General features: G+C 36.4%; 1 protein-coding gene across 1 annotated transcript in view; it reads right to left on the bottom strand.

Moving 5' to 3' along the window:
- Cntn3 (contactin 3) overlaps window positions 1–14,880 on the bottom strand; it is a 296,693-nt gene that overhangs the window by 152,993 nt on the left and 128,820 nt on the right. The window lies entirely within an intron of this gene.

Below are 14,880 nucleotides of genomic sequence, written 5' to 3'. Positions count from 1 at the left end.
TGTAGGTTTGACTTTTTCCTTGCTCAACTAAACTTTCTCAGGTCTACTTTGCCTAAGGTTTTCCTTAAACTGTTCCTATATCCAATCTACAGGTTGCTCAATCTCCTATTATAATTATTTCTAGAAATCTGTTAAGTGCATAAAAGCTGGAAGCTCACAAAAAATGATAGTTCCTACTCACTGGACAAAGTACTTAGACTGATTCTAACTCCTCACTTCTTATGAACACAAGATTTCCAAATTATTGTTTCAGAATCACTTATTTAGCTGAAGAGCGAATGCTAAACTTGTGTTCAATTTTCAGAATTGGACTTGATTGCTCACTTAATTTTTAATTTCATCAACTATTTTTTACTTTCTATAAAGTTGATTATTTATTTATTATTTATTTTTATGCTGAGGGCCCAACCCAAGGCAAAGCCTTACACGTGGCAAATACTCTACCCCTGATCTATATCACAACAACTCTTTGGTGCCATTATGTTGAGATCATGACACCCAAGCATTAGCATACTAGTATTCCTTTCTATTTCATTGAGAATTCTTGTTGTTACTTTACAGCTTACACTATATATCTCCACAAGCCCACAAGGTATTAGAAACTTTTATAGATTTTTTAATAACTGTTATGAGATGTAGTGTGAGACCATGCTTATTGGAGATAAATTTACTCCATTCAAAAAAGATTCAGAATACCTTATTTGCACCCTTCCAAGGATGTCAAAATCCTCCTTATGTATGTAAGTCTTGTAGCAGTGGCCCATACATTCTTATTAATTATAACAGAGCACAAAATGGTCTCACTTGGTGGGTCAGAGTTCTTTAAACTCTACCTGTTTCTGACTTACAGAAATGAACCTGAGACTCAAAACCTGCTTTTGAACACACACAAAAAAAATAACTTTTATGGCTACTAGGATAGAGTTAAGAAAACTCGGAGACTCTGTCACAGCCTTGGGGAAAAGGTATCACATGAGCATCTGTAAGAGGATGGCAGTTTTAAATCTGTGCTAAGAATTAACATTTCGTGTTTATGCCAGATGTCAGGTACCCTGCTTTTCTCTGAGCTGTCAAAAAGCAGAATACTGAGAGAAAAGGTCAAAACATCCTGAGGGATGTCAGTAGTGCTTAAAGACTGTAATGATGGAAAAAGTTGCCTTAAGTTTACATCTATCACCACTTCAGATGTCAATTCACCTCAAGTAGAAATAGAACGGGCTTTCATAATAGCTTTGTGAAATGCAATATGTTTTGGCACTAGAGTTGAAAATACACCATGGTTACTGAATGTCTGCCAGAGTGAGTCCCCTTTTCTGAAGATCAATGATTATGGATGATTGATGGTCTGCTTTTCCTACCAGCAAACACCAGCCTGTTGTTATTACTAGAGCAGATGTAAATGTGATCCACACATAATTAATTGAATTTACAAAATGCCAGAAGTATATTAACTAGTCAAAACAACCTTTTAATTTTCTCCCCCAGATTTCATAATGATGTAATGAAGAAAATACCCACAAACAATTAAGACATCTAAGCTAAACTCATTCTGAACAAATTCAGGCAGATAGATAGACTTGCTCTCAGATGAGATAAAAAAGAGACTTTTTGCTTCCTCTCTCCCTCCCTCTTCCTTTCTTCCCCCCTTCTTCCTTCCTTTTTCTTCTTCATTTTTATGCTATAATTCTCATTTATATTGACTCACTACAGAATTACATATTTACATGAAACTCAGATGGCAGGATAATATTTAAAATATTTGAAGAGGAACTTATAAATATTAGAGGACTGTACACAAAGTTGTACCACTAATGACATTTAAGGCATAGCAATCTGCATAGTGTAGTTTGAAAATGAATGCTATAGTTTATCTTCCAGATCAGTAGCTGTGACCTGACTGGAGTTCTAAGCAGCTCTGCAATACTCCCTGAAAAAGGGCTGTCTTCTATTGGGAGAATAGCTACATCTACATTTCTCCCCTCAGATATAGAAAGCTGGACTTGTCCAAGAAAAAAGTTGGAAGAAATAAAAGGTTTTTTCTAGCATGTTTAGAACATATTTTAGGGGGGGAGTGTTCATACCTTTTTACTAAACCTCTCACTATTAACAAGAACACACTGTGACAATCTCTGCTAAATTGGACCCAAGCAGTCTCTTTGGATAGCACAGGCTAATGGGACTGTAAAAGCATTGGAGAAGACAGAGTCTGTAGATCACAGGCTTTGCACTTTACTACCCATACTTAATACATCAGCACACTGGCCAGAATCTGGTGCAGAGCATGTGCCGAGCAAAATGATAATTGTTGTAAAATGATTGGTGATGGTGGTCTTACCAATGACATATAAAAAGCTGTGAGAAAAGAAATTCAATGAGAAGTTTATAAACTCACAGGTGTGGGTCTCAAAAGGGATTATATCTACAGTCACTGTAATGGTACTAGCGATGTGGAGTATTCTAGAAATAAAACAAGAGCTCTCTGTCTCTTTCTCTCTCATTCTCTCTGTCTCTCTGCCTCTGTCTCTATGTCTTTTCTCCTGGTATGTGTCTGTGTCTCTATCTATCTATCTATCTATCTATCTATCTATCTATCTATCTATCTATCTATCCATCCATCTGCCTATCTATGTATCAATCCATCTATCTCCAATGTGTGAAAAACTTTTCAGTGTTGGGGATTGAATCAAAGCATTGTAGGTTATTACTCTACCACAGATAGACCTATATTCTCAGACATCTTTTCAGATTTTAGTTTAATTCAGTAGCTAATGAAGATGACTAGGCTGATACTGAGTTCCACCATGCATCTTGAGCTATCGTTTAAGTTACAGTCTTCTTGAATCAGCCTGCCACGAAGCTGGTAATAATCCTGAATGATAGAAAATTCCAAAACTTTCTAATCTTACATAAAATTTCTCACAAAAATAGAAAACAAGCCATTTGTGCTCTCTCTCTCTCTCTCTCTCTCTCTCTCTCTCTCTCTCTCTCTCTCTCTCTCTCACACACACACACACACACACATTGGAACTTGGCTTTACTATGTCATTTAACTTTGCAACTTATCTTTCTCCAGATAAAATCAACTGCAAACATTACAGAAACATGTTTATGCCTAATAAATCCCCAGTCTTTACATTCCTACAACTTTGTTGTATTTAGCTGAATGATTTAGCCTCACTTTGGGGACATAAAACATTTGCTAAAGAAAAGTAATGATGTAAATTAGGCTAGAAGGGGAGATGCTTAATTAGTCCTGAGAAGTATATAAAACAAATATGGAAAACTCCAGAAGGGTTGAGATGCTCTGTCTGGTACTGCAGGCCTCCAGGTTCCTATAATGAGCTACTTTAATTAGCCTTGTTGGGAATTATTTTATGTACTTCCACATTTAATAAAATTATATTTTCAAGACTATAAACCATAAACTTAGATGCCTCAAAGACTGTGCTCCTTAATAATACTTAGTGAATGAGGCTTATTCCTTTTTTTAAAGTTAGAATTAATTAAAGATGCTTGAAAGAAAGATTTTAACTGCAGTATACAGGCTAAAGATACCTTGAAATCATGCTGTATATGACACAATTGCTTGAAAACAGTTTGACAAATTGACTAACAAACAGCATCTTCTGGCTTTTCTTGAAATTTCTAAGAATATAGTTTTCAATATTTACTTTTCTTACTTGCAGGTATATATGTATAATTCTCACAGAAGCCAGAAGAAGCATTGCAATGTCTAGAACTTGAGTTTCCATGGTTTGGGACCTGTTACATGGGTGCTTAGAACTGAACTTTGGTTATCTGCCAAAACCAACAAATATTCTTAATCCTTGAGTATTCTATCTAGTTCCAGAATGAACTTTCTTCATGGTAATGGTCAGTTGGAGAAGAGTAATACAGCATGTCCTTGGATGGAACAATCTGTTGACCAAAGCTCCTCCAGGTCTGAGCTGGATAATGTGTTTTCATTGTATGTTGTTTTCTGCTCTCTTTTTGGTTGTGTAACAATGTAAAAAAAATTTACTGTGTATAAGTGTATCTAATCCTGGGATATTGAAAGACATTCTAGGGTTATGTTTGCTATTATGGAGAATTAAATACTTGCTTTTCACATTTATGGCAAGGTATTTTGAGGTCCCTTTGGTCATCACTTGGAAAAGTGCTATTCTAAAAAGAGAACTGGGAGCCAAAATGATGCATAGACTGTTGTTGAAGAAAAGAAGCCTTTAGGCAATTCTCTCTTCTCATTGTTAAAATGATGTGTTTCAAGTAAGAGTAAATCTTTATCAAAACAACAAGAAGTCATGCTATAGTTAGTTTTAACTGTCAACTTGACACAATGTAGACTCATCTGGAAAGATGTTTCAGTGACATCAGTTTGACCGCTGGGCATGTCTGTGAGGGATTTTCCTTGTTATGTTAATTGATATGTAAAGACTCAGCCGGAAGGGTAAGGGCATGGAGTATTTAAGAGTGGAGAAGTGGATATGCATACATTCATTCTCCCTGTTCATCAGAAATGTGAGAGCTAGCTGCCTCAAGTTTCCATTGCCTTGGCTTCCATGCAATGGTAGGTTATCTGGGGTTGTAAGCCACTGAATAATTTATTTTTCTTTGATGTTGTTGCTTTTTCAAGGTATTTTATCAAAGCACAAGAAATGAAACTAGCACAAGAAACAAGGGGTTTGAATGGCAGCTAAATCTTAGACTTGGATGACATAAAAGGAAACACCCTTTGCTATCCTAAGACAGTGATACCCTGGGATCACTTAGAGGACATTAGCAGAAAAGCCATAGTACCAATTAAAACCAGCTAAGTAGATATACATGTGACAAAACACTTAACTCAGAATAGCTATATTTTCTATGTTTATAAATGCAAATAATGTTGGCAATGTGGTTTCATTGCTAGAATTTTTGCCTAGCATGCACAAACTCTAAGGTTTAATACTTAGCATTGCATAAGCCTATTATGGTAGTGTACAGTTAAAATCCTAGAACTAAGAACTAGTGGCAAGGGACTGAAAAGTTCAAAATCATTGATTACCAGAATATATTTTATGAAAAAAATCTACTTTTAAAACCATCTTCACCTACATCTGAAGTTCAAGGCCAGCCTGATATATCTGAAGACCTTATCTAATTTTTATGGGAAACCAATAAATAATTTAGAATATAAATAAAGTATGCCAAACATGTATGTTACTTTGCTAAAACCTGAATATTCCCCCCAAAAGACTGTGATCATTATGTAATACTTAGGAACAGGCTTAGAAACAGAATATGGAAATCTTTATTGAAATCATAGTTCACTTAATGATTTATTATCTTTAAAACCCAATATCATTTCAAATATTAATAACAAAAATGTATTTTAAATAAAAGCAGGCTGTAAAACAGATGGAGATCAGCTTTGAAATTCCATCCCTAAAAGATTCTTCCAGTTTTACTTTAAGGATTCCATCTCTTTCAATGCAACAAACACAGACAAAACAGGACACAAATCCATACTATTGCAGACAAAGTGCCAAGTTGGTGCCTATGAGGACCAGAGCTAAGCAAACTTATTCAACGATTGAGAAATGAGCTGAGTTTCTGTGAGCATGCACAGATGTAGCTCATGACTGGGTATCTATCTGCTACTTCAAAATATTCTGCTGACTGGGAATTGCCTAGCTTTTAAATAAATGAGTATCAATGTCTTGTCCACTCTGCTATTTAAGTTAAATATCTACTCAAATTCACTCACTTTAAAATCATTTGGCCTGAAGACAAAGTATGGCTAGTGTGGCTTAAAGACCATCTGGATGAAAATACCCCAAAGTCATGGGTGAATAATTCAAATTTCTAAAAAAGACACCTCACTCTGGGGTCTGACCTGGAGATCAGGCCCATAGAACATGATTTTAGCATGTCTTTGGAACACCTAGGATGCTGACAGTCTCAGAACATTGCCTTTAACATCATAGAGAATAGGAACCAGGTGTCCACAGCCCCAAAGCACATCTTTTTTATTTTTTTTGGGTAAGGACTGTCTACTTAAAACTTAAAAGCATCAGAAGCTGGATCATTGTAGCAATTCAGTTCCACTTCCTCTTAGGCAGAGAACACCAGCAAATTCAGTCAATATCCTCAACTACTTAGCTCCTAGTTAAGGACCTGTATCAATAGTGCTGGCACAGAGATAAAGTTCAAGCCAGGCCTACTTAAAAGTCTCACTCCTCTCTCCTTTTTCCTGTTCCCTCATCTTCATGCAAGTTGTCTAGGTGGAAGGGTTGTGAATGAATGAAGGGCCATTAAGGTCAGAAGGCCTTGATTTGGATGGATCTGAGTGAGATGTACTATTCAAGTTAAGCTAATGCATTTTCAGGTTTCTTTATTCACATAGGTTCTCTAGACTTTATTAAAACACAAAGATCAAGCCAACAGAATGATTCAGTGGGTAAAAGGGGCTTGGCACCAAGCCTAACAACCAGAATTCAATTGACAATTTAAATTGGATCATCAAGGGGAGTTCAATCCATCAGACACTTAAGGTGGGAGGAAAAAAAAAAAAAAAACCTCTCCAATGTTGTAGTCTCATCACTACACATGTGCTATGACAAGCATCACACACACACACACACACACACACACACACACACACACACACACACACACACACAAACACACACACACACACTAAAGTAAGCAAAACACAAAATTTGAGTAACCATTATTTTATCTCTCCTCATTGCTAATATAAAATGTAATTCTTAACTCTTACATAGTGTTAGCATTGTGTTTCTCCTCATTTCTGGGGTGCAATCTTAAGACACAAAGTGTAATTATATATGAGAGGCACAAAATTCTCACACTTTTAAAAAATAGCCACAGGTATAATCATCAGCTAGAAATCCTTGCTTTAAAATAGTCTCTTTTTGAAGCACTATTTCTGTAGTCATGGATTCAAACTCCTAAATTTCTCTGTGTAATTTTTTGATGGGCTTCAGGCTTAGTCTGACTCTTTACCTTCAGACATGAGAAAGGACAATATGAAAAACTCAGCTGCCTTTAGGGAGAGAGAAGGCAAATTTCTTGTCATCTTTTATTGGACATAAAGGGATCTGTGGTTCTAGAATGAAAGGAAGTCTGGAGTCTTGTTGTACTTAAAAGATATATGAGGAATGGTCACGTCAGTGGCATCTCTCCAACCTGAGGAGATTGGGATGGAGAGATGGCTCAGCTGCTAAAGGCTATGTTCATTATCAAAAATATAAGATATTTTCACATAGACAAAAATTGAGTGTATGGAGGAATCAATAAATCCACAGTTACTTCAGATTGCCTATTATAACCTTTTCTATGATTTTCTCTGATTTCTTAACAATAATTAAAGAAGGATGCTTGAGTTGTTGTGAAAATGTGAAACTTTTTTCTACATTTCTGTTTTAAATTTCCTATTCTCCTTACATCAATTTTGGTAACAGAAACACACACACACACACACACACACTGCCCACAACAATGAAGGATGGGAATGTATGTGTGGGTGCACAGTCATTGCAAAATATCCCAATTCTGCAGTTCTTATTTTTTCAAAGGTCATTATCTGTCTCTATCCAATTGCATCTATCACTCCTGCATATCAGCATTCCATACTGACTAATATACAGAATATGCAGGAACTATTCTACTTTCCCTAGTTAAAAATTATATGCTTTCAAGTAAAATACCAATTTCTCTGGATAAAACATCTAATGTACCTACTTTGTGACAGAAGTACTACTTCACCTAAAGTCAGGTGGGAAATACTAGTGCTGGGCTCTGCTTAAGTGGACAAGGGAGTCCAAGGGGAATTCCTGGCTTAGCACTGATGTTGGCACAGGGTAGACATCTCAAGGCATCCTCATTCTTATATCTCTAGTCATAGTTCTTATTCTAAAAAGCTAGTCTTGGTGGGGCATTTTGGTGTGTGCCTGCAATTGTTGGGCTGGGAAGGCTGAGAAAAACTGTTGATAAATTTGTTGTCATCTTGAGATTCATAATAAGATCCTGCCTTAAAAATACGCAAACGAAATCAAGACAATTCAAACAGAAGATAAAAATGGTTATCCACAATGATGTTCAAAGTTGGAGACAAAATTTTCAGGCAAGAAAACCTCCTGGTGTATTGGAAGGCAGGATTCACATAAAACAGTTTTAAATGTAAGCTTTGTCATATGATAAACATAATAGGACTATGGTGTATTGGCACATGTGTAAATAAGATGGAAATAAATAATTCATGTGTGTTATCTTCCTAAGTACTTACAATGATCATCTAAGAATGGATTGTGACTCAACTACTCACAAGAAGAAAGGGACACAGAAGATAGGCCACTTGCTCCAAATTTCAGATTAGAACATACTCCAAATTGGAGATTTAGAACTTCTATATAACTTTTGTGTTTGTGTGTGTGTGTGTGTGTGTGTGTGTGTGTGTGTGTGTGTGTAAGATGGCGCTTAAAAATACTTTAGTTAGACCCAGGTATCCATTGAAATTATTTGAAGAGTGTAAAAAAAAAAATGTAATTTGAGATAAACAACATCAACATACATTCAAAGGTTGTAATTTATATGAGCATAAGAAATTTTCTGCATTTTCAATTTAAAAAGTATTACCTCTACATTTGAGGCTGAAATTTCTTGGTTTACGGCTTTGTGTAAAATCTATAAGCAGTTGAGCCTCAGCTTGCCAATGTTAAAAAACAGCAATCACTCATTTCTTTAAATAGATGCAATATCATCTTGAATATCATCACTGCTCCTGTCTGTCATTCAAGAGCTAAGTAGTTTCATCCTGCTGCACCTTTGTTACTCCCAAGTGGCCCAACATCCTGAGAATATGGGAATTCATAATGAACTTTTCAATGTTCTGCAAGGCAAAGCCAATAAATTACACTTGGGGATTGGCTGTGGATAGGACTCAATCACAATTGAGTTGAATATATCCCAATCAAGTTTATTGCCAGAGCTCTCATAGGTTTTCCTCTCCTTAATATCAAGTATTTTCAGATGCAACAGTAAAATATTCTGAGATGAATAACATGGTGCACATACCCAGTTATTTTTTGGATAAATCAGCAATGAAAATAAAGTCAATGAATAGACAGAATGATGGATATAGAAATGGAAGGAGGAAAGGAAAGAGGGAAAGAAGGTTGTCTAACTCAATACTTTTAATTCATAGTTTCTACAGTTAAACAATTTATAGTAACACAGGATTCCACATCCAACTATAAAATGAATGTGCAACAATTAATTCTATTAATCATACCAACTATTTCTCTATAGAGAGGAAACGTTTTGCAGCAGCCCATATGATTCCAGCTGAGGCTTATATGTCAACGGATCCAGAATAAACTTGTGTAGTTGTCATTATGGATCAGTTAGAATTTCTGACTCTCAGTAATGTTGAAGGTCACATCAGCATTGACAGAAAAATATTTTAAATGCTCAGATAATTGTGATATGTTATCCATTCACTCTCCAGGTAGATCCTCTACCTCTTTGCCTTGATATGTTTGCCTACCACTTAGCAAGCAGCAATAGATTAGAGGCAATGTTCTGTAGCTTAGATGACAAATCCTCAATAACCCAACAATCATCAGCTTCTAAATTCTGATGAGGATGGTGAGATGATGATGTAGCTACTAGGCATTCTGCCTTGGTCTCTGCTTTAATGGAAATAGAAGACACCTGTTTTGAAGTGAATCATTCTACATTCTGCTTAAGGGCAAACTATGATGACTTTCAGAAAGCCTTTGACTCTAACACTTAAACAGAGTTACTGTTTCAGGTATGACTGGGTTATAAACAGTGAATTGTAGTTTAGGAAAACTGAGTTCATAAAACAAGGGGAAGCTATGGTTCCAAATAAAAGTATTTGGGGAAATTATTGTTTAGAATCATGTGCCTATTCACACTTGGTGATGGGTCTTTCTGTCTTGATAATGTCTCCACTAACTCAACAAATTTATACAGAGATGAGACTTTCTATTTGGTGCCATCTAAGCTACCTGGGATGACTTTTACATTTTGGACCATTCATTTGGGGAGGAAAAAAAGTAATAAAGATGTAGCTCCACAGGGTGTAAATCCCACACCATCTGTCTGCACAGCTTCAGTTCTCGCCTTGGTCACACCAACACTTTACACAGCAATTTTTAGCACAAAGTTGCTTCAGCCTCTACTACCTGCTGCCTGACAACTCACACCCTCCCTTGCACATCCCAAAGGCTGTGCTGTTGGAAGTGGATGACATTCTACAGAACTGAATGCTCAAATGCCTGCATGTAGGACAGACATGGCAAGGTGCAGCAGAGACTAGTTTGCTGGTGAAAGAGTATGACAGGCATTGAGACTTTTATCCATATAAAATAAATTTTATCAGCCATCATTGGACAAAATCAACTCATTATTAAAATACGTGCATGGAATAACTTGATTAACCTGTGAAATTCTGTCTATTAGTATTTTTAGTATGAGGTGGATAGTTACTAATCTTGTGACCTTATTTATAAGAAGGTGATTTTACTTATGTATTGGAGTTCCTAACGATTTTATGATATACAACATCTACATAGAAATTACACTAATTATCAGTATTTCACATTATTGGAAACTAGATTATTAATTACTCTATAGAAAATCTATGTTGAGTGTCTTATTTCTGATTTGTCATCCTGCTGTTCTCCTTGTAACTTAAAGCATTACTTCCTCTTTCTTCAGAGAGTTCCCGTATTGTTCTACAGAAAGACAATGTACTGAAAATGACAGAGGGCATGGCAGAATAAAGGAAAGATTAAGAAATTTCTCATATGACAATTCCTCTGAGAAATGGAGGTATGGAGACCCAGGATAAATTTATAATTTCCTCCAGCCATGGGGAAAACTTACTTTAATAGAATTAGGTGAGTGAATGACTGTTCTCAATCAAAGCAACCAAGGTTGAAGTATGGAAAACTTACTGGATTCTTAACTTGAGCTTTGTTAGTTCATCTCACCACTACTTAGATAGAAAACTATTAATATATTCCAATAAGCCAAAAATTTAGAAATTTATTTCATGAAAAAATGCCAGGCAGTGTTGGGATCTTCTACATGCTAACAAGGAGCCTACTCTGACCTACACCTCAAACCAGAACAACAGGTTTCAATACAACTCCACTCTGATCAATATTATTAGGAGAAATGGTACAATGAAGAGAACAATGAAAAAACAAAGATAGAAGAGTAATCATTAACTCTTGATAAATAGCAGAGCTTCAGTTCTTTCTGCTCATCATGCTGACAGGAGGAAGATCTAAGTCAAGAGCAACTGCAAAGGAAATATTTTAGCATTTGAACTGAATCTATAGCATCAAAATTATGAAGTGAGTAATGTCTGTAACAGTTACAATCCTTTTGACTCTTCAAGGGTTCTCTGCAAGAAGATGAGAGACAGCACTGTAGGTATGAAAAGGATCTTTTGGACTACATGACATCCATCTATAATGAAAGGATGCATGATATGTATAATCCAGTGTTTCTTTGTGCCTTTCTATTTCCATATCATTGTGATCCACTGAAGAGAACATACTCATGATGCTTTGAGATGTTCATAGATTTCATGGCATGGAATACCAGTCTAATAATGACTTGCATCTATACACATAGATGTCATGGAATGTAACTTTTCAGTCATTTTCTATTGATTAAGAGACATAAAGCAAATCTATTCTAGAGACCATGTTTGCTTTCTTATTACACCCTTGGGATCAGGAGTCACAGATTAAAATCATGGTCCCTTTTATTTCTTGGACTCTGGGATCATCATTAAAAGGCCAGCTATATCACTTCAGCCTTAGGACTTACACAAGAGTTTTATGAGACAATAAAAATATACAAATTGGTTAGAGACCTGGAGAGCCACAAAACAATGAAATAAATCAGGGTGAAGAGTACCTTAAGGACGTTGCTTCAGGCTCAAATGTGATGTGGATGGTGGGCTAATTTCATTGGAGACATAATATTTAGAACAAATGAGGCAAATGCATTCCAGTAGAAGCAAAAAAAAAAAAAAAAAAAAAAAAACAGCTAGGCAAGGAAGAAGGTTGAAGGGCTCAAGGAGATAAACAGGTAAAGCACCAGGGACTTTGAAAAAATGCAGAAGACAGTTAAAATCCTGCCGCTGACTGGTCCGTGGACTAGCAGTGGAATCTTAGAAAAGCCTCTTAGAAACACAACATCTAGACTCACTGGATCAGAACTTGCATTATGTCAAGACTTGGGTTAATTTAAATTACAATTAACCTATCAGTCTCAGAAGCATTGTGCTAGAGCAGGCCTGAACTCAGACTTTGAGTCACTTCAGGAATTTATCAGCTCATAAAACATTACTTAGTGCTAGTCTCTATGTGATTCTTCAAAGAACAGGCATGAAAATTGTAACAAAACCATTAATTCTTTTGCCTCAATTTTTTAAGAGATAAAGGGGGACATCAGAATAGGAGAATTAAAATAGTTAGGAGCTGGGAGGCAGGGGTAGAGGATAGCGTGTGGGGAGGGACAAATAAGCTACTCCTATGGAAACTTCAACATCTCTCTCTATATATGTATGTATGTATGTATGTATGTATGTATGTATGTATGCATGCATGCATGCATGTATGTGGGTAATTTAAATGGATTTTCCATATAACAGGAGAGATGATATACCACAAGTAGAAATCATATGCTACCAAATAAAACCCCCAGTAACAGAGGTAAATTACCTTTGTGAGTTATTGCCCAAAGAGGCTCCATATATCCCCCACAAACTACTGGTTATCGCTATTGGTTATACTCCACAACTTTCTAATAAAACCCTGTTGCTGAAAAAAATACATACTTGTAGTAATGAATGTGCAGAAATATAGCTGGTATTGAACCAGAAGTATCACCTGTACCGGCCAGCACTAATAGTGCTAGAAGGTTCTACCCAAATGCTAGAGGAGAATATTAATCAATGATTTCATCCATTTAGGAACACTGAGTTATGAGTTATAAGAACCTGCCTGAAAGCTATGCCCCCTCATACAATGGTGACACCAATGGTAGGGAAGTAACCAACCACTTTTTGAAAAACTGGATTTAAGACCTGTTCCAGGAGATGGAAGTAATATGTTACTCTGTTAATGATGCAAACAACTACTTGACACTAGATGGCTCATTGTCTCAGGGGAAAACCTATTATTATTATTATTATTTTAGGAAATGAACATAGTGATAAAATAACTCCTAATGGTATATTCAAATACCCATCGATCAGTTTATTGCTTCCACTTTTGAAATATCAGAAGTATTTGACTTGGGCTGGTTTTACAGAACATCCTGTGTCTTTTCCTTTGGGAAATAGCTACAGGGTCTATCTTAGAGCATCTCACCCTGGTCTGGAGTGAGCAACATGGTTGCACTTTTACTATTGATGTCTCTGAAAGCCTTGATAGGCCATCTGTCTTCCTATCAATACTTGGAAAACTGCTTCACTGCAACCCAAATATAAGTTGGGTGGGAAGGATTTCTGATAGGGCTGTTTGTTACCTTAAGTCACATGAGTCATTTCTGGTGAAGATTTCACTCTCTTCAACTCCAAGAATGAGCTCCTATATTCTACCTTGGACTGAGACTCAACTTATTGTCTATATAACCAAGAGAAGCTAACTTGCAGTTGATGCTTATAAACCATTTTACTAGCACACTGCTTAATATCAAAGGAAAAAAGCAATAATGGAAGCCATTAAAGCTAACATTATTTTCATGATTACTACTTCTGCTTCTTGATTGCTTCATTAGGTCCCCTAAGAGGGAATTTGAGAGGTGAATCAAATGTGATAGTTCCTTTACTCACCGAAACTAATGCTTTTAAATGTTTTAACCACAGAGAAAGAACCAAGAGGAAATGAAGCAATACAAAGTAAGCAAAAATAATACAATGTATTAAAGAGAGAGCACAATACTATATCTGGAGAAGACTGGGAGGATTTGAGGATTTCAGAGAAGAAAACCTGAGTGGCCCCTGCATGGGCCATGAGCAGTCTGAAAATGCCTCCATTGATTGCACTGCTAAGCCCTGCACTCACAGCTTCGGGTGCTCTGAGATCTGGCTCTCACCTTCTACAGAACTAAAGTCCTTCAGTCATCCCCACACAGATGAAACAGCTGATGTAGAAGGAGCTCTTTCTATAAAGATTGCTAAGTATCTATGCCTGCCTGATTGGTACTTAGGACAGTCATTAAATACTATACCTTGGGAAATAAAGCAATACATTTTTTCCTTTCAAAAGCATTTTTAATTTTCTGAATATACAAAATATTTCATTGCAGGAGTATGTTCATGTGTTCAGCAGATACTTTGTTTCCTGTTATAGAGCAGCTTGGTGTTATGCAATTGGGCAGAACATAAATGCTGGCTTAGGCCTATACTCCAATAATAAGTAAACCAACATGTTAGGACAGTGGATATGGATTATGTCGCAGCATTGAGGAGATCTGAATCAGTGAAAAGCACACCCTTTACATCTAAACCTGACCTGGCCCTGGCCATCTTCTTGTATAACAAAGTACTGACAAAGGCATTCTTTTGTTTGTGTTACTCACTGATTAATACCCCACACATCTTAAGGGCTGATATGTGCTAGTTGCAGAAACTTCTTTTTCTTCACCTACAGTCTCATCAGACTTACATATTTATTTCATGGATGCGCTTTAATACTGAGAGAGGACTATATGACACCCCCAAATGCTGAAATAAGTCAAGATATCCAAGGTAGAATCACAGAGCCTGGCCAACAGTTGGTGTCTCTTTTATTGCAGTTCGTCCAGTTTCTCAGGGTAAATCCC

The sequence above is a fragment of the Cricetulus griseus genome, chromosome 8 (genome assembly GCF_003668045.3).
Source record: "Cricetulus griseus strain 17A/GY chromosome 8, alternate assembly CriGri-PICRH-1.0, whole genome shotgun sequence".
Taxonomy (NCBI): domain Eukaryota; kingdom Metazoa; phylum Chordata; class Mammalia; order Rodentia; family Cricetidae; genus Cricetulus; species Cricetulus griseus.
Note: the sequence above shows the minus strand (reverse complement) of the source record. Positions and strands in the feature narration are given on the sequence as shown.